The sequence below is a fragment of the Vicugna pacos genome, chromosome 24 (assembly GCF_048564905.1).
Source record: "Vicugna pacos chromosome 24, VicPac4, whole genome shotgun sequence".
Taxonomy (NCBI): Eukaryota; Metazoa; Chordata; class Mammalia; order Artiodactyla; family Camelidae; genus Vicugna; species Vicugna pacos.
The window spans coordinates 5,590,688-5,614,749 of NC_133010.1; the positions used below are offsets into that span (position 1 = coordinate 5,590,688).

The window sequence follows — 24,062 nt, forward strand, 5'->3', positions numbered from 1 at the left end:
TTATTTTAATGAGTGTCATTAGCTTTCACTCAGTATGACTTGGGAAATGTCATATGGAGTCAGTGAATCTTTATTGGGACTTTCCTACTCCTAAAATGTAAATAAACACATGAATTATTCCTAATTGAAACAACACTTTTCAATATACATCCCTGAGGTCAAATTATCATCTTAGAGTTAACTGGTGGTATTTTGGAAATATATATGCATAAATGCAGCCACCGGGTGTTGATTTTGTTTTTCTTTTTCAGAAATGCAGTCTTGCTAATCACTACTTCAGGACTAAAATGTAAAAGGGACTTCTGATGTCAATTATCTTATTATTTGACCTTTAGGTAAACTCTCTTAGATTATGTCCATTTTAAGCTAGCGATATAATTTATTGTTGTGTTACCATCTGATCATTTTAAGCTGAGTACCTTACATAAGTGATACCTAAGGCTCCTAGAAGGAAAGCTGGCATGAAGATTTTATGAATAAAGTGAATATTCATTAATTCAGCTGAACCATTTTATTCTATTGCTTAAACAACCCTATGATTTTTGAAGCACCTGCTCAATCTTTATTCAGTTTACTTAATACATTAGAGTTCTTTAAAAATATTTTATATACTGGATGAAATAAAGAAAAAGTCTACTGTAAGTTTTAAATTTTATCTCAAGAATTAATATAAGTACACTTTTTATTATGGCAGCTAATTCTATTTAGAATTATTACCTGCTCTTAAGTACAGTACTAACATTTCTGTAAACTAATAAGAGGGCTGGCTAATATCCCTGGGGTTTTTTAGCTTTCATTACATGACTGGAACACATTTCTTTAGGGAAAAAAACCTCCAATTTAAGGTGACTATTACCCATTGTGACAAACTATTTCTTACTCTGCTATTATTGGTACAAGTTAGTGAATAACCTCTTAATGCTTTATAGGTACAAATTTTGATAAAATAAGTTAGATCAGTGATTTATAAGTATGGCTGTGCATCAAAATAACCTGAGTTTTGTTTAATTCCGAATTTTAGATATATAAAATGGAATCTCTAGCTCCCAGAGAGGTTCTCACACATAAATCCCAGTATTAATCCACAAACAGATAAGTGCTTAAGAACCATGATCAACTTAAACCCTTCTCATTAGTATTTCCCACAAAAAGGATTCAATTATACTTTCAGGAAGCCATGCTGCTCAAAAAAAGTCAGCATAATCTAGTGGTCAAGAGCAAGTAGGCTGAAACTAGATGACCTGGAATCTAATTTGAGCACTGTCTTTCTCTAGCTGTGGCAAATAACTTGACCACTTTCCTTTTGCCTTGTGCCTCACCTTTCTTGTCAGCAAAATGGGTTTACATGCAGATTGAATGAGTTAATATACCTGGTATTAGTTTAAGGTTACATAAATGTTTGTTAGATGGCAAATCTAGCAAGTTCATTTACAATGATGCAGAAATACATTATTTTTAATGGCATACTTTGACCTCTTTAGAGAATATATCCTTGTATCAAAAACTTATGTTTCTAGTGACAGAATGGCACACACTGATGAAGAGTTGGTCAGCCAGAAACGGAGCTAGTATTTTTTCTTATTTGCATTGATACAACAATCACACACCAATTATAAAAGGACACACTGGTATAGGTGCCAAATACAAGAATAAGGAACACTTTCTATATTCAAGAAATAAATCATTTAGTTGCGGTGCTGGCATGTAAATGAATCATTTCAATATGATAGTACGAATGAGGGTAATGGGTACAAAAAGGTGGCAATCAAGAAACGTAGAAACATTTGAGTTGAGTTTTGAAAGACTTGAAAGAGCCCCAGAAGAGCAGTGTGTGGTAGTCATTGCTGTTGGCCATACTGTTTTATTTTTCCCTCCTTTGGGACATACTTTCTCCCTCCTTCCCTTCACTAGGGCAGACAGGGATTGGACCAGTTCTGCCCAGTAAGCTGATCTCTTCCTTTTCTCTTTGGCTCTGTGACCAGTACAACTCAAAATGACAGCGACGCTGCCTGCTCGTTCCCTGATATCCACGCCCTAATGTAGTTAATGTGGATTGTACACAAGAAATGAGAACTCGCTGGTTTAACTCCATAAGATTTTAGAGTTATTTTTTATTATTTACCATAGAATAATTCAGCACAGAAAGATAGTGATAAGTGGTGGGATGGGAATGTGAGGAAATTATTTAATAGTTTGTTGGAGTAGAGGGTGAATTGAGAATGCTGGGGTTCGTGCAGGACCAACTCATTAATAGCTTCTTTAAAGAATTTATACACTAGGAAATGAGATTTCAAAAAATGGTTTTCATTTGTGGAACAAAACCTGAGATTGTACCACTGATAATTATTTTAATATTAGTTTAACCTTCTAATAATTCTTTAGAATAAGAAACTGTACTAAAGCCATAGAAAAATATGAAATAAAAAACCTAATAGCTTGAGAGTAATGTGCAAAAGTTATTATTCATAAATTAATTTTAAGCTGCTTTTAAGTTAGCTATGCTTTTGTTTTCAAACTGTTAAGGATGCAAACCCATTAAATCTGTTCAGATAAGTTGCAATGATCATTCTAGTTTAGCACACATGCTGTCAAAAGATCACAGGACTGGGAGTCAGACTACCAATTTATATGCAAATCTTACCTTGACAGCTGTGTTTCTTAGCCCAAGATGTGCATTAGAATCACCTAGGAACTTCTAAAAACCACTGATGCCCAGGACCTGCACTAGAATTTCTAGATCAGGACTCAGGCAATGATAATTTTTCAGAATTCTCCCTATGAATCTACTGCACAGACAGAATGGAGAATATCTGTTCCATGGCAGATTGGTAAATGCCAATAAGTAACTGTCAATATAGCTAACTTTTTTTTTAGTGTGAATTTTACCTGTCTAAAAATAGGAATAATTATCTCTACTTAACTGATTATTAAAAAAATTAAATATTCATTCTTCAAAACTTAGCACCATTTTAAATATATATATAATGTGTCTATCACAGTGCCTTATTTTCCCATAATCAACTGGTTACTTGCCTTAGTAGAATTTACAAATAAGACCAAAAAAATTGCTATTTGGTCTATAAGTGGTTTAGAAATGATGATGAATATGATAACCTGTTAATGCGTTTCCTATTCAACAATGAAACAAGTGATTTGAAGCCAAATCTTAGGTGTAGATAAAAGGAACCTCACTTAGGGAGGTTATCTGAAGGTCTTACTTTATTTTAAACTGCATATTTTGGTATAACTTCAAATTCACAGAAAAGCTGCTAAAGTGGTCCACGAAATTCCCGTATATGCTCTTCACAGATTCCACCATTGTTCGTATGCTGTCTCATTTGCTTTAGAACTGATCATACATTTGTATTTTTTTCTGACACATTTTAAAGTAAGCTGAGGGTATTGTAGACTTTTACCATTAAATATTCAAGCTTGTATATTCTAAAAACAGGGACATTCTCTTACAGAACCATCTAAATCAAGACATTATCTAAATCAAGAAATTTAAGAGGGGGAGATATAGCTCAAGTGGTAGAGTGCACGCTTAGCGAGCATGAGGTCCCAGGTTCCATCCCCAGTGCTTCCTCTAAAAAGAATAAATAAATAAATAAATAAATAAATAAATAAATAAATAAATAACCTAATTACCTCCCCCACCAAAAAAAAAAAAAGAAATTTAATATTTATAAAAAGGAATAGCTAATCAATATTCAAATTTCATCAACTGTGCCAATAGTAGGTCCATTTTAAAATGGTTTCTAGCTACGAATTTTCCTTGAAAGTGCATTTCAGTATATATAAAATGGGGTCATGAAATATAGTGCCCTTAAAAGTTATGATCATCCCCCAAGTTAATGAGGCTGCCCTGGGACATAAACAGGATCAGAAAGTACGTCTGTCCATGTCCAAACAAACTTCTGTGCTTTTGTCCGCTTCCTCCAAAAACTTGGGTGGTTCTAGATCTTCCACCTGACCAAGCGCAACTGAGTGCCTACAGTAACTTTATCCTGCGTGTGGGCCACTGGCACAGAGAATCTCAGCAAGTATTTGTCAGTAGAATAAGTGAAAAAAGGAAAAAACCATATCTTCCTCTATCAGTAACGACACCTTCCCTCCTCTCTATACATTCAAAATATATTTCTCTGTTGATTTGCTAATGACTTTTAAATAATTCATTCAGAAAATAGCTATTACATTCTGTGACAAACTGTGGAGTAAGGGTTAGGAATACAATAGTAAAGACAGATAAATGCTTGAGTCTCAAGCTTTTTATTCTAGTGAAGGGCAAGTTGTGCCTCCGTGGGTTTTCCTTTCCTGGCCACGCATCTGGATATTGGCATTTGAATATCTACATTTCAGCGTCTCACACTGTTGGCTGTATCACACATCTCTCATTGGTCTGTGTATTTTGTCTTTAGGGAGTTGATACAGCATAGTGGTGAAAAGTTCAAGGTTTCAGGCCTTGTAGCCGGGGAATAGATCCTGCTCTGTTACTTTCTACGTGTGACATAGAGAACACGTTTCTTTATCATCATAAGCTTCCCAGGAGTAGCAGTAGGGGACCTATGTCATAGGGTTAAGAGGGTGATTCTTGCAAAGCACTCGGCCGAGTGGCAACCACATAGTGAACATTCATTAACTATTGTTAAGATTAACTATTAAGTTTGAGGCCCAGAATTTCCACTAATACTATTTTTTAATGTCCCATAACAATTAGAATGGTGCTGGGTTCACAGTAAGGTAATAATAAGTTTCCTTGGAAAACATAATAGTGACTTAAACATGCACAAATCAAGTTGAAAGTGATTTTGTGAGAAGATTTGCATTTGCTGTCTGCTTACTAAGGGCATGATGAGGAAAGAAGGGCAGGATACTCAGGCTCAGAGCAATTCCATCAGAGGAAGTGATAACTGAAGGGGGGAGAGAAGCTGAAAACAAAGGTCTCAAAGTAAAGCCACACTCTACACTGAGCTACTCTACCGTTTGCTAATGGCCAGTCTTAAGTGGAGGATTCCAAATAATTTTTTAAAGTATTTTCAGAATTGAAACTCTGTATTGATGGCTCTTCCTCTCCCTGGAGGAAGCCAGAGAAAAGGAGATACAGAATGGGGTCTCTTTGAAAAGTGTTTCTCTCTTCCTTGAAATGGCAGTTTTCAGGCCCAACAGGGCAATGTGTTGGAGAGGCAAGTAAATTTTGGCCCAAAGATGTTGTGTACCCTGCTTCACTAACAAGCCAGGGGTCTAGAAATGACTGCTTGGGTTTCCTGATCTATCCAGAAAGTCTGATGGGTTACTCTGAAGGCCAATGACCCATTCACTCTATGATAACAGAGATCTGAGTTCAGTTGCGGCAAACTCAAAGAGGAGTCAATTATTTCCTTGGTAGGTTGGGGCTCTCACCTAGGGTGAGCAGCCTGTCTGGGATTGTAACTCTGGGGAGATGTGACAGTGACAGCGCAGCCCTGCCTGCTGGGTCTGAGTGATGTCTAGCACTTTGTACATTCTTGCTGTCAGCAAGACCCTTAGCCAGGAACAGGGAATCCTCCTTGTACCAAGTTTCTCTTTTCTTCATACTCTTCTCTTTAGAGTGTTCTGAGTTGCACTGGACTGATGGAGATTTGCTGTTTATCACATCAGACAGCCTTCTCTCTAGACACAAGTCTTCTGGGAGTTTGACTGATTTTAGATGGAAGTCTTCGTGTGCCACAGCCAAATTGGCGATGAAAAATTGAGGGAAGTGATCAGGAGCCATCCCTTCTTGGAAAATATCCTTGACCTTGCTTGTTAGTCTTCTTTTTGCTGTGGGCTTTCTCAGTCGGAAGCCGGTCCAAGCAAACATGCTTTCAATAGCATGCTTCGTGGTAAATTAAGATGATTTCAACATGAGAGTGGATTAAGTCCCAGACTGTGAGCTGATTGAAATCTCTCTCCTCAAATACTGAAGGGGACTGTCTTTTATTAAACCAGACAATGTCTATTACGTCATGTCATGGTAAGACGTCACTGGCATGGCAAGAGGAGATAAACAACCTGCTAACCTCCAGCTCAGACTCATCCAGTGACTCGCGGCAGCTCCATTACCTTAATGTAGTTCAAAGTATTTTGTATAAAAAAGGTTTCTCAAACCTCACCTGAGTGTCAATTTGAAAAAGAAAATGGAGTAGTGTAAAATTATTCAGTAAATTTATTATGAAAAATGCATTTATTCTGATGTGCAAAGTCTGCTGCTAAAATATGAACAGGATGGCAAAAAAAGTTTGTCAATGTATCAAACATGCGCAAAAGGATTTAGATATGGTTGGATTCACTAGAGGGGGCTTTGTGTGTAATTTACAGTGTCTTTTTATTGATGACATTTATGTTTATTCATGTTTAGAGCAAAGCCGTTTCCACTTCCAGAAGCAGCTTGAAAATGCCATGTGATATTTGTAAAAGTGTAAGGAACAGATAATTTTATAGGGCAAGAGAACAAATTTATGTATAGTTTGTGCATATGCAATGCTTGATAACACATGAATCTGTCACTTTGTATTAAGTATGCCCTAGTGACCTAGTCACATGCTAATTCACCTGGAAGAACTGATAAAACATAAACCCTTACCTGCAGGAACACACACTGTGGGTACATTTTCTCAAAAAAATGGCATAGTGGAAGAACAGTATAAATTAAAACCCAGCTATGTGTCATTTAGATGATATTTGTGATTCTTAGAAGTATGTGGTGTAGAAATTAAGGAAACTGTGGATAATATAACATGAGAATTCATTTTTAGGAGAAAAAGAGGAAGAGGGCATTGAGCGTAGCATGGGAGCAAGGGGAGCACCCACCTTGGCTCATGCGCAACTGTCAGTTTGGACCACTAAGGAGGGGGACGGTGAGTAAGGAGGTAGGAGCAGACACCTGGACAGCTCTTGGAAGATGAAAAGAGAATGATAAAATGCATGTGCTAGGGAATCAGGAGATACCATTGCACGGAGAATGTAATTGCAGGTCAAAGACTCCACACCGCCTTTCCATGCACTTGATGAATCCTGCACGCGAGTTCATGAGACTGAAGCTTTCTGTTTTGGAGCCAGTTGCTGCTTTGCATGTCCCAGGATGTCTGAAGTCTTGCCCAGTCATCACTAACTATTCTGCCATCATTTACTGTATTCAGCTGCCCTAGATCCCAGGGTTCTATCAACCTATCTGGTTTCCATGACTACAGATCTACTGGAACAGCTGAAGGTGTGCTTCAGTTGGACTTCCAATCATGTCTTCAGTCCTCCCTACTCAATAAACAAAATGAGACTTGGCAGACTCTTCTTTGCTCATCATTCATTTGCATGTTAATAAAGAAAAACCGTATCTTTGGAGGAGGCTATAATTTTGATCTGCTTGTATCCCAGGAAGTTTTGTTGTATTACTTTTATCACTTATCACTGGAGGCAGCCAGCTGAGTGAGGGACAGTCTCTGCAGCCTGCTGCTGGTCTTGCTAACAAAGCGGGAAGCTGTGGTGCAGTGGGAAGCTAAACGGGGTCGCTGACGCAGAAGACCCCATTGTCTTCACGATGTGGATCTGCCTGAGGGCAACTCTTTTGGAGGCCTGACTCCTGTCATCAGGTGAAATAAAACAACTTCTATAAAATATGTTACAGTTGCAAAAGGCTAAATATTTGCTTATTAACAAAGAAACTCACATGTCTCGGCAAATCCACAATTAAATATCTCCCTAGGACTCGTGCTTACCTTTGGGGATACCAAGGTAAAAGGATTGATATGTTTCTCCCTCTCATGGAATTTCTAACCTGGTAAATTAGGGATTTGGGGGATGAGGAAAATGTCATTGAACTAGGAAGAAAGAGGAAGAACATGACAGATGCTAGGCTAAAAAGAACATAAACAATAATTAGTACATATATGTAAACTCAAAAAAATGCAGTATACGTGTATTTACATGTAATATAATGTGTGTGTGCAGTTGAACTGTAAGAATTCTACCTAATAAAAGGGAAAAAGGAGCGAGAAAAAAAAAACCAGGATTTAGGTACCTTAACTAAACTGGAGATTGTAATTTTTCTACATGGAATAAAATGCAGCAGGACCTACATTTTCTTGTTCATGGTCTTTTATTTCCTTTTCTCTAACACCAGCCCCTGGTCATGCCATACAAGACCTGCTGAAATTCTATCACTGCCTGTTCCTTATCATATCTAAGAACAGGCAGACACAGTACCCATCCTTAGAAACTCCATTTGCTGTTCTGGCAACTTTGGAATCTTCTTAGGATGTTGGATTGGGGGGAAAAAATGGGGGATTCAGATATCAGGAAAGAACAAAGAAACAGGAGGAATTAAGGCAACAAGAAAAGAAAAAATAAATAAAAAAGAAAAAGAAAAGGAAGAGAAAGTGAAAAAGGAAGAAAGAAAAAGTAAACATGGGGCTAGAGGAAAAAAATGACTAAAATCTTGGCATTCTTGTGTCCTTCTTTGTCTTTCATAGCTCCCAGTAATATTTTCATTCTTTTAGCTTTTGTTGTACTTTGTACCACTACCACGAAATACAGCATTCAGTCACAGTCAGTTATACAGTTATGGCTACAGTTATTAGAAAGAAACCTGATTTGAATTAAATTAAGCTAATACTAAAAATAGTGATAGTGATTTATTCTGATCTGTGAAGTTGGCATGCAGAACTAAAAGGCAGAGTTATAGCCGGGTTCAGGAAAATAAAAGCAGAAAATGCAAAGTATCATAACTCTTTTTGATTCCTGGATTTGCCTCTCCCAGCATATGTGTTTTTGTTTGTTTGTTTGTTTGTTTGTTTGTTTGTTTGGCTTTTCCTACATAGCAGCTGTCTGTTGTAGGCTTTGTTTCTGGGATGCACATGATGAAATATATGGGATACAAGATATTTATCAGCAGTCATTATGAAGGAAAGGGGGAGAAAACAGAATTGGGTAGTGGAAAAGGCAAATGGTGGTGCCTGCCAGACCAGCCCTCCACTAACTTGGCAGAACCCTGGAGTGAGGATGCCCGTTAGGGCTGTACCCTGCCGGGCTGAAGAGGGGGCAGATTTATATCTCTGGGATGCCTCTTGTCAGACACAGGATTTGGGTTGCCCTGGAAGAGGTGAGGAGAACATGACTTCAGGGAAAGCGGGGTCTGGCTGCACGGAGCTTAACAGGGGCTGACAGGACACTGTCTGCTGACTACACTTCTCACAACTGGCGGCTAAGCTTCTTTCAAAGGTGATCTAAGTGGTGCATCTCCATGTTGACCACACTTTGACTCTCTTGTTCTCATGGTGTTACCGAGTCCAAACTTGTTCTGCTCGCTGCACGACAGGCCAATAAATCGGGAGACGAGGTGTTGGGGCAAGGAATAGCGAATTTATTTGGAAAGCTGGCAGACCAATGTCTTGGAGAACCATCGTGCTCCAGTCAGAAAACAGGCTCTTTTTATACAAAAAAAAAAAAAAAAAAAAAAAAGAGAGACAGAGAGCACGCGAGTGGGTGGGGCTCATTGTTGCAGACTTCTTGCTGCAGGAATTCTTTGTTCTTGCAGCCGTCCATGTGGGTCAGGCCTTGGTGTCCCTGTAAACCTCCAACAAAACAAAGGCTATTCTCTATTTTGCAACTTGCCATCTCTGCAGAAGTGCTGACATCCTTAAAGGTCCGCACTGGGAGAACAGGCTCTCCTGTCTATTTCAGGCCAAAGGCAACATTGTTTCCCAAAAGGTGCAGGGCTGGCAAGACTGAGCCTGGGAAACAGGGCACAGTGGTCAAAACTAAAGAAACAGACCAATATGGAGTCAGATTTGTTCTCTGTTACAATGGAAGTGCGGGCATTCCACTGTGGCTGAGTTTCATTCAGTTGGTTTCTGTCCAACCAAGGCATTTTAAAAGGCAACAATGTCCTTTTCCGCTTGTGAATTCCACACAGGAGCCTGAGCGATTAGAAACTAGACACGCAGGTCACCACCCACTACAAGAGGTAATATGCTCAGAAAACTCCAGTGAGATTCTTGGTTGGTTTCTGAGGAGGACAAACATATTCAAAATTGGGAATTTTTATAGTTTGGTGGGACAGAAAGAAAGGATTCTGGTGAGATGAAGCAATACAACTGAGGAACTGTGTGCAACTTCTTTTCCTAGAGAATATTAATAGCATTTTAATAGTATTTTTAAAACAGTATTTAAAAAATAGTAAATAGCATTTAAAAAATATGTACAAGAGTTAGTGTTGCCAACTTTAGTTTCTGCCTTAGTTCTATTACTAATTGTTGACATTGTCCAAGGCACTTAGATTTTTCTGAGACCCTGTTTTTTAAACTGTTAAATGGAGGGTTTTGATGAGATGCAACTTTTATTATACTATGAGATCTATAAGAACATAGCTGGGTCATCCTGGGTGTTTCAGCTATTTACCGCTGAAGAAATAGATGTCTGTCTCAAGGATTACTTGGTTTATTTTTCCTAATTTAGGACTTTTCTAATTATAAAATGAAGGCTCAGAGGATAAATGAATAAAGAAGGAGTAAAAAGAAGAGGACACAACATGGAGAAGACAAGATGAAGTAGGGACATTTATGATTGGCATGGATCACCACAATAGAAGCATTGTTTGAATAGAGCAACTTTTGCAATAGATAAACTTGTGCTGGAATTGATCTTCTGTCACAGATTAGCTCAGTGACTGTGACTAGACTACTTAAACTTTCTGAATTATTTCCTATGTCATTTATAAGAGATATGAATAATATCTAACATATGCACCTCAAGAAAATATTGCAAGGTTATAATCAGATAATACATGGGGAAAGGTGCTTTGTAAAATGCAAAGATTTATACATACTTTAGTAATGTAGCTATAATTCCTTCATCTTAGATAACAGATGTGATATTTTAAAGAAGGTTAACCATGAGCAGCTCCAAGTGGGTGAATTTAAAATACTATTTTTACTGTATAGCACAGGGAAATATATTCAAGATCTTGTAGCAGCTCATGGAGAAAAAGAATATGAAAATGAATAAAAGTATATTCATGTGTGACTGAAAAGTTGCGCTGCACACCAGAAATTGACACAACATTGTAACTGACTATAACTCAATAAAAAATACTACTTTTCATAATGGTGTGGAAATTTGGGATAATCTGAGGCATTAAACAACTGAACAAGTGATGGGGATGATAAATGTAGAGTAAGAGTTAGGGTGGAACGTACAAACTGACTTCCAGTATTTCTGTGATCTAGCATGTCATCTGACTTGACATGTCATCTCTGTCCCAAGTCTGTCATTTCTTACTATTTCTTGATAGAGATATTTCCTCATTAAGATAAAATGCAATTCATGAGACAAATGAAGGAAAGTTTGGCTCTTAAAAAGAAATAAAGTCAGCCATAAAACAAAAGCCCTCCTCAAAACATAAACTTCATTGAAGACAGTCCTTTCAATTAAAACTCACTTGAAGCGTCCGTGACGTTTTCTCAGTCAGCAAGCTTTTCCGTGGAGCAGGCAGGCATAAAGTTAGCAACAGATAAATTGTCCTGTGATTAATAAAAGACTTGTAAAATCTTTATTTTTAGTCACTGTAGTTTTATGCATAGGAAGTCGTACAATAATGGTAATGATAATGTTTACAATCTCCTCACTTCTACTTGCCCAATACTGACCAATTTTGTCTCATTATAGTAGACTATGTGTGAATAAAATTGATATAAATAAGCATTTATGAGCATGCTTTCTCAAGGAAATCCTTTGTAAAACAAACAATAATTTTGTGAAGTGAGGGACTGGTTCATAGCTATGTGTCTTTGGATAATCAGCTCTCAGGATTTTTAGAAATTAATTATTTCTCAGTCCCTATCAATAGCCAATCACACATAGCTATGTGTCTTTGGATAATCAGCTCTCAGGATTTTTAGAAATTAATTATTTCTCAGTCCCTATCAATAGCCAATCACTCATAGCTATGTGTCTTTGGATAATCAGCTCTCAGGATTTTTAGAAATTAATTATTTCTCAGTCCCTATCAATAGCCAATCACTTAACTCTGGCAAGAATAGTTTAAATTACCTTGCCTAACCTTTTTAAATTTTTTTTTGGAGCATACATTTAAGACCCTGGAAATTGAGGATATCTGCCCCAAACTCACAGCCCTTTATTAGCAGAGCCTGAGCCTGAACTCACACTTCTGATGCCAAGACTTGTACAAAGATGTTGTGACCCGAGCCCTCCAAGCCCTCAGCATGAGCCGTCGTTTCCAAGGGTTTCTGGCTTCACCAAAATTGACCGTTGTGCCCACTGGAAGTCATCTTCTTAGTTCTTGGTCCTCCAATATTCATGCCGGTGCAGGACGTCTGTATTGGGTACACGTATCTCCAGCGATAGACTCCAAGAATCATAGTAAAAGGAGACTTCAGAAAACACTTACTACTCTTTATTCCATGTGTGACTCCTTCAAAGTGGCCATAGTGCCCTGCGGAAGCACTTCCAAAGACAGAAACTTAACTGCTTTATGTCTCATTGTAGACCACTTTAAGCATTAGTCATCTGTTTAAAACTATAATATTCTGGCTCCAATGTGAAGATATTTGAGGTAGCCATTTTTCTTCAAATGTGTTCTCCTTTCCAGGTAAACATAAAGCATTAAACCATGTGCTGACACATCACTGAATCTTCTAAAACTCTCTAATCTCAAAATTGAATAGGTCATTCACTTATTCCACAAACATTTAAGAACTTAAAAATGCATGGCGTCAGAGGTGAGAAAAATCAATTTATGAATTATATTATCATGATGAGCTCATAGTTCGGTGGAGGGAAAATTTAGGCAACTAAATACTTGCAAAACTCATATTTAAGCACAATATACGTTATACAATGCAACTTAGGAGCATAAATGTTTGCGGAACCGTGCCTAGAAAATGGGGAGAGGCAGAGACTTCTAAGGTGCATGGACATTTTTGTGCTTGTGGAATTAACTCAAGGACCAGAAACAGAAGTGACAATAAAGATGACTTCCAATTTGCTAATTTTAGGGATGGAGAAATCCCAAAGAAGTGAGTTGTCTAATGTTCTATAGATTTGCTGAGAAACTGGAATTTTTAACATTGTCATAAAGGACCCAGAGGGAATTCGATGAGAGGCAAAGGGTGGAAGGGCCCTATGAAGCAGCTAAGTGTGAGGTTTGAAGGTAAGACACCATAGGGGTTGCCAGGGTCTCAGCGAGCAGTTCAACATGGTGAAGCCACTGTAGCACCAGGGAGGAACGAGAGAGTGAAAACATACTGTTTTTGGTATTTAAAATTAAAAAATCTCCAATGCTTTTTTATTGTTGCTATCTAGTTCCAATTTTTCCCAACCTCCACTGTTAGAGAATGATTTCCTCTTAATGTCTTCTTTCATTTGTTATCATCAATTAGAATTATAGAAAGTAAGTGGATATAACTGCTATTTACTCATTGCTTTAGCTCAAACAAATGGTTCTTCAAATTTGTCTGACAGTTGTCCTAACTCATTCATGTAGAAAATTAGGGGAGTAGATTTCTTATGATCACTTTCTTGATTTTACTTTAATCTCGACAGAATAGAAACTGGGCCAAGACATTGCAGAACCTTCCTCATCTCTTTCCCAGCCCTTTTATATGCTTGCCTTTGCTTTCCATCCATCTACCTTACTGCACTGACATGATGGAACTACTCTTCGCATCACGTAGCCGTCCCTTCTGCGGGCTTTGTTTCTTGTCCCCCTGTTCTGCCATTACAGAAATTAACCTCAGGGGCTGGGATCTAAGAAGGCAGGCTTGTTTAAGTCACCATTATTAGCCTTCTTGGGCTAATGTGTACCTGATATTCGATAGAACATAAATAAATGCTACCCTCTGCTGCTTTCCATCTGTACATATGAATGAACTCAGAAAAAAATAAAAGTGAAATCCTGTCTGCTTAAAAACAAAATAGCTATATAAAGCCTTAAAAGCCTGCAATTTACCCAGGAGCTGAAACATCTGCACTCTCAAAACAACCAAAACAAAGAAATAATCTATCTAAAAGCCATGAGCATTGCAGACTCTTAGCTTCAAATTATACCCTCCACTAAGGAGGGGAGACGGCTCTTGGGTGTGTTGTACAGATAAACAATAAATGTGTGTTTGTGCATCCTCTGGACGCTTCGAGGTTGTTGTGACCTATGATTCACCGTGAGGAAGGGCAGATTCCCTCACAGAAAATGGAGATGTTGATTTCTGAGTTGACAGTTGCATCGTTAGCTACAGAAAAATACATGGATTCTGGATGGGAGGAACTTGCACGTGAACCAAATGTTCATTACAGCAAGATGAGAAAATTTTTCAAGTCATATTCTGAACTAAAGAATTTGGATATTTAGATACCCTGGGGGTAAAATGTCTTTGTGGATCACTTCTCCCTTCTCCTGTGGAACCACAACCACCATCTACACACACACACACACACACACACACATCACATAACACTACGGATTTGGGGCAGTAAATTCATAAGACAAGCCTCTCTCCCTCCAGTCTCGAATATTAAACACTAAGAGTTATAACTGTCTCCTAAGGACCTTCTAGGATAACACTCTATAAACCTTGGAACTTAGGGTTTTAAAAATGAATTTATTGGTTAAATCAAGTTCCACCGTGCGTCGCAACTCTTTATCTAGAATAGCTTACAGGCTACAGGAGGAGACAGACGTGTACACAAACACCAACTAACGCAGCAGAGTTGTAAATGCTGTCGTTGGGTAATTCCAGGAGGTACAGACGCGGAAGCAAGAGGAAGCTCTTCACAGAGGGCTCCCTTGCCCTTTGGGTTCTCAACCTCACCATTATTTTTCTAGCTTTGTGGCCTGCTGGCATTTTCTTCATCAGATTCCCACTGCCTCTTACTGTCCCCATCCCCAACACCACCTCCATCAGAATCTCAAAATCTGATTTATAATCTGTGCACACTGAGATGTAACTTTGGAGAAGGATGCACAGGGAGAGAGGGGGCATATAAAACTCTAGGAGTATAATTTCAGGCATAATCCAATGACTAAAGAGTGTTTATGCAGGAAATATAGTGAGAGGAGGGAGGAGCAGGCACCAGGCCCTTGTCTAGGACCCTAGACAATGTGCAAAACCAGTACTGGAAGCACAGAGCATGTGGCCATTCCTACCTGGGGCGAGCACAAATGGCTTTGCTGATGCAAAACCCAGTTCCTTGCCATCTTCCTCTTTCCTGAAGACTTTTTGGAGTGTGCAAAAAGCAGCTCCAGAATCCATCACATCTGATGCTATATTTCTCCTCCACTGTTTCTGCTTTTTCTTGCTGTGAATTTTGGTGTCTCACGGATTTTCAGGAATTTCAGAAGCTAATGATGTTTTTGTAGGTTATTCTTTTAATTGATGTTTAATCCATTAGGATCTAGAAAGAGATTTAAGAATCCATCTTCATCTGTTCAGATAAAATAACCATAATTTGCAAACCAAAACATGGGAATTAACAAAGTTCCTCCAATAAGTCATGTATTCATATTCTTATGCTTTTATTTAAAACATTCACATTTACTTATATGGTTATAGTATTAAATACTAATACCGTTACATTAAACAGTGATTTTTAAAATATTTACTTTAATCAATTACTGTGGCTGATACTTATAGCTTGTTGAAAACTCAATTTGGACAACAAGCGTTTTTTTGAGAAATGATTCAGTTTGATTCTAGTGATTATTATATTGGAATTTTCAGGGCATTTCTATGGTATATGAGGAAAAGGTAAGGATATGTGAAAATGGCAAAAACCAAACCAAATCAAACCAAACCAAACCAAACCAAAACAAACAAGCAAACAAACAAAAACTCCCTTGCCCTAAAGTTTTCTACAGGAAGGAGGTAAGCAGAGTTGCAATGATTTCCACAGTAATAATGATCATTTAATTGTTTCGTTTTGTGTCAATTTTGAAGTTAAGTTATTTTAGGTTAGGAAATAAGCCCATTTTGCATTCCTGCTGGTATAAAACTCTCTAGTTAAGCAAATTTCTGCTTAATTAAACAATAGGAAAACATTTTGAAAAGCTAATCATAGTTGTTGTATTTCATTTGGGGTTTTTTGCACTGTTTATGTGGACTTTAATATTTTATAGGTAGATTTTGATACTTACTGATTCTGCATGCAAAACTTTGTGTGTGTGTATTTTCAGGCACTTTTCTTAGGTTTGCTAATTTTAATAAATTCTCTAAAAAACAACTCAAAAAGGTTACAAATCTCTGGTATATTCTGTTTTTTTTTTTAATAATTAATATAACATTCTTGATAATCTCATTTTTCTTTACATAGAATATCTCTGTTCTCATTCTGTAACACCTCACAATAAAATTTAAATTCTTTAAGCTGTAATTCAAAGCTCTCAAAGGTACAGCTTCATCATGTCTCACCTTATTAGAGTCATATATGAGTATCTATAATTAAAGAAAAATCTATTTAGCAATGGGAAATGATAGTATTTCAACAAATGGTGCTGAATCAATTGATTAGCTATTTCCAGATAAATGAAATTTAATCCTTAACTCATATCATACACAAAATTTAGCTCAAAATGGAATATAGATCAATGTGTGAGAGCTAAAATTCTAAATTTTTTAGAAACAAAGGAGAATTACATAGGGCAAATATTTTAATAGACGCTTTCCAAAGAAGATATTTGGTTGGCAAATATGCAATTGAAAAGATCTTCAACATCACTGGTCACTAGGTGCATGCAAGTTAAAACCACAACTAGAAGCTAGGTATACTATAGTGACACTCGAATGACAGAAATAAAACATACTGGTGACACTAAGTGTTGCGGAAAATGTGGAGTAACTGAGACATTCTTATACTGCTGGTGGGAATGTAAAATGAGTCAATGATTTTGGAGAAGTTTTATAATTTCTTACAAGTAAAACATAAATCTTAAGTATGACTCAGCCATTTCATTATTAGGTATTAGCCCGAGATAAAAGAAACAATGTGTCCAAACAAAGACTTGAAAAAGAATATTCATCGCATCTCTATTTATAATATCATTAAACTGGAAGCAACTCAAATGATTATCAACAGGTGAATGGATAAGCAAATATCCATATAATGAAATACTACTCAATAATAAAAAGGAATAAAACATAGATATATACAGTGATGCGCTAGATTTGGCTGTTAATGACCCACAAGTTCTGATAGTGTGCATCTGTTTTGTCACTGAGCAAATTTGATTTTGAGTTCAGTGACATCAGGTTGGCAGCTTGAAATTAGTCATGGTGATAAATATTTACACCATGCGAATCAGCAAATTCTTCAACTGCCCTCTGCCACCAGAGAGATGATTGTTATTTAACAGCATGTCATTGGATGTGCACAAAAAATACGGATGAAAATAGAAGTCATTATAGTGAATGCAAGAAACCAGCCCATAAAAAAGTATGATTCTATTTATATAAAATTCCAGAAAATACAAACTAATTGATAGTTTTGCAAAATACATTGTGAATGAAAAAATGTTGCCTGCCATATCAGCCAACAAATGGTGCTGTGGCCATCAAGCCATCAGCCACTACTGCCACTTCTATGGTGAGCCTGAGAGAGCTCAGGATGGAGGGAAACCAGCTGCCCACTGCCAAGACTTCAGCCACTGCCACCCCTAATGCTGCAACCTGGGGGGCTCAGGTTGGGAAAGGGCAGGATACTGGCCCTGGAGAGCTAAGGTGCATCTCAAATGAGTATTTTTGGTAAAACCAAACTCTTGCATCTTCCCATATCTAGAAAATTTCTAAATTCATTAACTTGAGATATCTGGTTTTCTTTAATTAGCAGTAAACTTTTGATGTTGCAAACATCAAACATCTTTGTTGCAAAACTCCTGTATATCCTGGCTCCTCTCTTACCTAGTTGGAGCAGTCCCTCAGAGCGATCTGAGAGGCTGCCTTGCAGACTTGAAGTCCTCAGAAAGTCCACCGAATAACATAATTCTCAACTTTTAGGTTGTGCATTTTTTTTCAGTTGACAATATCACCGGCTGCATAGGGACTAGGAGAGGAGTGGATTAATAAAGCCATGAAGAAACTTTTGGAGTCAATGAATATGTTCATTACATTGATGGTGGCGATGATTTCACAGGCGTGTACATAAGCAAAACTCATCAAATGAGTTTATTATTATGTATTTATTTATGATTTATTGTGTGCAATTTATTGAATGTTAACAATCTCAATAATGATGCAAAATTCATTGGGGCACAAAATTATCTACTATTTATTGCCAGATTATATATTATTGCCATCATCAGCATTTTTTGTTAACTCTATTTTTTTTCCTGGATTTTTGTCTCCCTGTCAATTTTTCTCAACATGTCCATATAAAGTCGTTTTTTTTTTTTTTTTTTTGGTGCAAAGTTGCTTTAGCACAGCAGTGGAAAGTCTTCATCCAACTCTGCACCTCTGTAGTCTTGCTGCGATGCCCACACTATCTTTCAGAATCTTAATTTGTCCAACCTTGCAACTATTGTTAGTTTAATTTCTTGCCTAAATGTCAGTCATGATATTCAAAGAATAATAATCAGAAAACTTTGTATGGTTGTGTCAAAAGAGTTTGTGTAAAAATTTTGGATTCCTTTCCCCAGCAAAAGGGTCAGAGGATGAAATATGGCCACCCTTCAGATGCAACTCTTTTTTCATTTTTTAAAAATGAAGTACGGTCAATTACAATGGTGTACAGCATAATGCTCCAGTCATGCATATACATACATATATTCGTTTTCATATTTTTTTCATTAAGGGTTATTACAAGATATTGAACATAGTTTCCTCTGATATACAGAAGAAACTTTTAATACCTATTTTTATATATAGTGGCTAATATTTGCAAATCTCAAACTCCAAAATTTACCCCTTCCAACCCCATTTCCTGGGTAACCGTAAGACTGTTTGCTAAGTCTGCGAGTGTATTTCTGTTTTGTAGGTGAGTCATAGTGTCTTTTTTTTTTAATTCCACATATGATAGATACCATATGGTACTTTTCTTTCTCTCTGGCTTACTACACTTAGAACTTAGAATGTCTATCTCTAGATCCTTCCATGTTGCTGCAAATGGCATCATTTTATTCTTTTTTATGTCTTAGTAGTATTCCATTGTATAAATATACCACAACTTCTTTATCCGGTCTTCTGTCAATGGACATTTAGGCTGCTTCCATGTCTTGACTATTGTAAATTGTGTTGCTGTGAACACTGGAGTGCCTGTATCTTTTCAAATTCTTTTCAAATTAGAGTTTCCTCCGGATATATGCCCAGGAGTGGGATTGTTGGATCAAAGGGTAAGTCTGTTTTAAGTTTTTAAAGGAAACTCCATACAGTTTTCCATAATGGCTGCACCAAACTACATTCTCACCAACAGTATAAAAGGGTTCACTTTTCTGCACACCCTCTCCAACATTTATATGAATGGTGTTTTAAAGTTTCACTTACACTTGTTTGCTGTGACTTTATCAAAATAGAACTGAAGTGCTTATATTAACCTTATAACCAAATATTAACTAATGGTACCTATTAATGCTAGTCATTTATCTTTCAATTCTTCTGTATTTTCTACATATAGAACAATGTTGCCCACTTCTGAGTTTATTTTTTCATTTATTACTGCAAGGGGTAGGGCTACTAAGTTACTTTTGAGCTGCACTGGTGACAGCAGACACTTTAATTTTGTTCCTAATCTCTAAGATAAGCATTTACCTAGTCTCAGTAGATTTAATGATCTCTAATTTTTAAGACTTTTTTTTATTAGATTAAGATGTCCTGTTCTATTTTTAATCAAAGCCTATGGGATTTTTTAAAATAATGACTATTGAATTTAATTAGAATTTTACATGTATTGAGATGATTATATTATTATTATTAATGTGATGATTCACATTGTTTTTAAAGATTGATGGACTTTTTAAAAATTGAAATAGGGATTATTCAGATATTCTAATTTCTTCTTGTATCAGATATTTAAAGTTATGTGATCTTTGAGCAAATTTTAATTATACCAAAAGAAATTTCATATTTATTGTCATATAAGTATTTATACTCTACTCTTATCTATTAAAGTTTTTAAGAATCTACAGTGATGTACACTTTTTGAGATTTGCTTTTGCACCTTGTTTTTTTGCAATAGATTTTTGTTCTTTTGTTTATTTTTCCTTCCTTCTACTTTTATTTGTGCTGTATTTGTTATATTTTTAAAAAGTTTCTTTAGGTAAATCCTTATAATTTTCAAATAGATCTTTAAAATAATAATTTCTCTGAAAGTACTTCATTAACTGCATGCCACAAGTTTTGATATATCTCATTTTCTGTATTAATCATAAATTAATATTTAACATATTTTCTAATTTTATTTGCTTTTCTTTACCATCAGAGTATTTAGAATTGTGTTTTCTTTTTTAAACATTTAGAAATTTTAAATTTCAAACATTTATTTTTAGTTTCTATTTTGATTAATTACAATGAAAATATTCTGCATATTTTAATTTGCTTTATACTTTATTTGCTTTATGATCCAGCACATTGTCCATTATTGTAAAAGCTCCATGGTTAATTAAAATATACTCTGCATTTTTTGACTTAACTAGATCATTTTGATAATAGTGTTTTTCAGTTCCCTATAAGTCTACTGATTTCTTGTCAGTTGTCTACCAGTTTGTAAAGACAGTTTTTTTTAATCAAAACATTTTAATGATTACTGTTTAGACACTAACATTGTGGGTGTGTCCCGATGAGCTGAGGCACACTGACCGCACACTACTGAATATTACAGTTTCTGTATTGAAATACGTAAAGACATTTGCAAACTAGTACTTGGGGAGACACACATTTACAAATATACACATTCTAGATCAGATAAGGTAAATGTAGACAGAGGCCTTAATCCCTTCCAAACAGAAAACACACAAGACGCATTAGGAGATCCAACTGTCTCCCTATAATATGAAAGTGCAAAATTAAAGCATGGTGAACTGATATTTACATAAATATCAAACCAACAGTTCGTTTCTACATTGTCAATGACCTTCTCAGATGTGTCACAAGTGGTTTTTCAATCCCCTCAACGGAGAATGTGGTTCTGAGGCTAAATTCCAGCACTTTAAAATGCCACACGCAACAGTCCTTATCTATCCGACCACTGCCTCCAGGGCATGAGACATGATTTTATGATCAGCAGTCTTATTTTTAAATAAGCAGTTCTAAACAAATCTTTAGCTTCTATGTAAGAAAAGAAAAAAAGTTACAGGTGCTATTATATTTACACTGAACAAATGATCCAGTTCCCCAGTTTTCCTGTGCTGTAGCTGTCTGTTTAATTTTACCTTAAATTTTTCTAAGGTTTCTTCCCCTCCCTTTATTCATTTTGGTAAGCTAGGCACATTTTAAAAGGAAGTTTGTGTCAAAACAGATTAGCAGTACAGTAAGTAGCCCAAAACTGGACCCTGGCAACCAGTTTACCAGCACTCATCTATGGGACTCTGTCGAACAGTAAATATTCAATCCTCTCTCTTGAAAAGTATGTATCTTCTCTTACAAGTGGAGAGCAGGACGGGCTCTGTTTCCCATATAAAAACACTTAGCACTTCTGAAATTTAAAACAGCTTACTCAACCCACACACTTCCTAAAATCTTGAAGACAAAGAATACACATTTAAGTTCCATCGAGACTGCTTTAGAACCTCCCCCCACCTTGCTTTTTACATTAATAATAGTGGCACTCAAAATAAAAAAAAAGACCTGTTAAAAAGTTAAACTGTTCCACTAGGTTTGAGACTGCCTGACATAAAGCCAATATTACAAAACCAAAGGTGCCGACTTCACACATACAAGTCACTTGACATTATGTGTCACAAGATAGTTTTGTAAATTACGGTCTTTGATTTTTCTGGGTGGAGCTATTGAGAAAGGAATGAAAGCTTGAAATATACCCCAATTGAAACTGATAAGCTTTGAGCCCTACTTTTTAAATTTTAAGGCCATGTGTGTTTCTCTACTGTAACATTACACAAATTTACAACCGCATGAATGATCTACAGGTTGGAAAAAAAAGAGGTTTGGATTACAGTGTTCTTCAGTTGTGAATCACAGTTCAGCACCGATCATGTTACAACGGATAAGGCAACAGCAGTGTCCGGGTACCGCGGTAACACTGCCTCCAGTCTAGCGCTGGGGTCGGCGAGAGCCCAGTTAAAAATCTTCTGCCCGCCTGGGTGGTCTGCCCACGTTTCCTAGGGGTCCGGAGCTGATGGAGGAGGTCCCTCGCGAGTCACGCTATGGAGGCCGGCCAGTGACAGCAGCTGTGAACGAGCGACGGGCACGAGTCGGGCTGTGCTTACGATCCGACCACGTGGTTCCGTCTGGGTTCTGCCCCGGGACCTCAGGCCTTCCGCTGCCTCCTCGGCTTTACATTGTTTTCCGGGGAAGAAAAGCTGCCGCTGTGGCCGTTCACGGCGGCCTCGAGCCCTTCTGGTGGTCCCGCTGCGCTCTCCTCCGTGAGCCCCGCTTCCTGTCGTAGGTCTGAACGGGGAAGTTTGTGAAGAGGGCAATCGGAGAAATCATGCATCCGATCTGGAAATACAGCCACCCGAGAGGGAAGCTCACGGCCAGAGGACCCCGCAGCTGGCCTGGGTGACGGGCGGCACAGACTGAAGCAGCTGCCCCTGAATGCGGGCCTTCATCCCGCAGAGGCACGGCCGCGTGGCCGGGACGGACGGCAGGACGTGGTGCCAGTACGTGAGGACGTGGATGAGCTGTTACGGGCGGCCCCAAAATAAGAGTGGCCACAGGGTACCCAGTTCACCGCGAACCCCGGATGCTGAGCGCGGTGGCGTGCTGGTAGGTGTGCAGGCCGGCGATCTGGTGGTGGTTCTTGCGCAGGATGCAGAAGAAGGTGTCCATGAACTCAAGGAGCTTGGAGAAGCCCCCCCACCAGAGCACGCCGATGGTCTTCATAGCTGCTTCTCCCGCGCTGCGTGTGCCCTGACGGAAGAAGTTACGTTTGCCTTCCCACATCCCGTCGCGCACTCACAGAACATATGGAGAGACAGCAGTGTGAGTCCGAGGTCACACAGCCCCCGCAAGAGAACTGGCTGCCTGTTCTTCATGGGTTTTGGTCCCAGCCATACAATCAGCAAGTATAGGATGGAGCAGGCTTTGGTAGGGATGTAATTGGCCAGGAGAAACCATCCTTTCACTCTGGGACCTCCGGGCCTAGCCATGCCTTGAAATACGTACTGAGTGAAGCATCCAAGTGTTGCATTTTAACACCTCTTAGCCCGAGGGCGGCGGCTGCCCAGAGCAGCCGAGCAGGCAGGAGAAAGACAGCTGTTTTTAAGCCTTTCACTTTGACTTAGAATTTTCTATTTATCCTTTTATTTCTGTCATTCTTTTATATTTTGAGAACATACAAATTTATGATAATAATATCTTTCCCGTTGAATCAGACACTTTTATTATTATTAAATGTTCCTCCTTATCTCTGGTAATAATTCTTGTCTGTTTAGTCAATACGTTTAGCTACACAAGTTTCAGTTATTATTTGCACGGGATATGTTTTGATTGTTTTAATTTTAATCTTTTGTGTCATTTTATCTAAGATGTGCTCTCTGAAGGATCAAATATTGTTTGTTTCTTTTTGGTCTGTTAGTTGGAGTGTTTATTTTTATTCAGTCTGATAATCTCTGTGCTTTAATTGGACTATTTAAGTTTATTTATACTAAATTAATCACTGATATATTTGGGCTTATGTCTGTAATCTTTCTGTTTTTTTTTCAATCCCATCACTTTATTTGTTTTCTGCTTATTTCTTCCATTGGCTTAATTTATATCTGTATAATTGCCTAATTTGGTTTATATTTTTTAGCCTAATATTTATGCTTTCAATTTCTCTTTTTGACTTTTAAATTTTATCCTATGGCTTATCTTAGTTTACTGGATTCTTCATGAAATTAATACTTTTAGTATTTCATGAATAATACAAGGGTCTTATAATACTTTAAATTCATTTAC

General features: G+C 37.5%; 1 pseudogene; it reads right to left on the reverse strand.

The window, feature by feature from the left end:
* Positions 1-22,431: 22,431 nt before the first annotated feature.
* LOC102537811 (very long chain fatty acid elongase 5 pseudogene) lies at positions 22,432-23,313 on the reverse strand (annotated as a pseudogene).
* Between the last annotated feature and the right edge of the window lie 749 nt (positions 23,314-24,062).